The following is a 719-nucleotide window of genomic DNA, read 5'->3' on the forward strand; positions in this document are numbered from 1 at the left end:
CGGGGCCTCCGCAGGCTTGAGCCCCTGCAGCCGCACGGTGATGTTGCGGAAGAAGGCCAGCTGGTCCACGTCCTTGGGCCTCTGGGAGTGGGCTGCGGAGAGGGGCGTGGTCAGCAGCACCCGGGGAGGGGAGTCCGACTCGGACCCCGGGGCTGAGGTAAGAGCCCGTCCAGAATGCCCAGGCAGGGTCAGCAGTGGCGGGAGAAGAGGGCAGAGGCGTGAGAGGCCCCGAGGGCAGCAGGCCACTCAGAGGGGCCCCGTGAGGGGCGGCGCTGACAGGCCTGAGATGGGTGTTTAAGGGCGCCACTGCCTCCTGCTTTCAGGCGAACAAGGGGGACCCTGAGCTTTCAGTGTGAGCACCTGTTCACCCAGGACCCCTCCACCCTGCACCCCACGGACCTGGCGCCAGTGAGCCCGTCCGCAGCAGGCCAGCCGGGGCCTCGCCTACCGGTCTGCGGTGCTGGTGTGCTCGTGGGGTCCCCGGCAGCACACCCCCACGCGCTGCAGAGCTGTGGGGTGGGCTGTCAAGGGGGTGCAGGCTGCCGAGAGCCTTTCCAGGGGTGCCCGCCCGCCCCCACCCCAGGTCAGCAGCAGCCGCCCGCACCCACCAAGAAGGGGCAGAAGCGGGCGAGGCCCCTCTGCGTGGGCACTGCTGACCGGTGTCCAGCCAGCGCAGAAGCCCCGCCTGTCCACGCCAGGCGCCGCCCCTGCCCGGGCCC

Source organism: Condylura cristata, unplaced genomic scaffold, assembly GCF_000260355.1.
Source record: "Condylura cristata isolate star-nosed mole 26May11 unplaced genomic scaffold, ConCri1.0 scaffold00022, whole genome shotgun sequence".
Classification (NCBI taxonomy): Eukaryota; Metazoa; Chordata; class Mammalia; order Eulipotyphla; family Talpidae; genus Condylura; species Condylura cristata.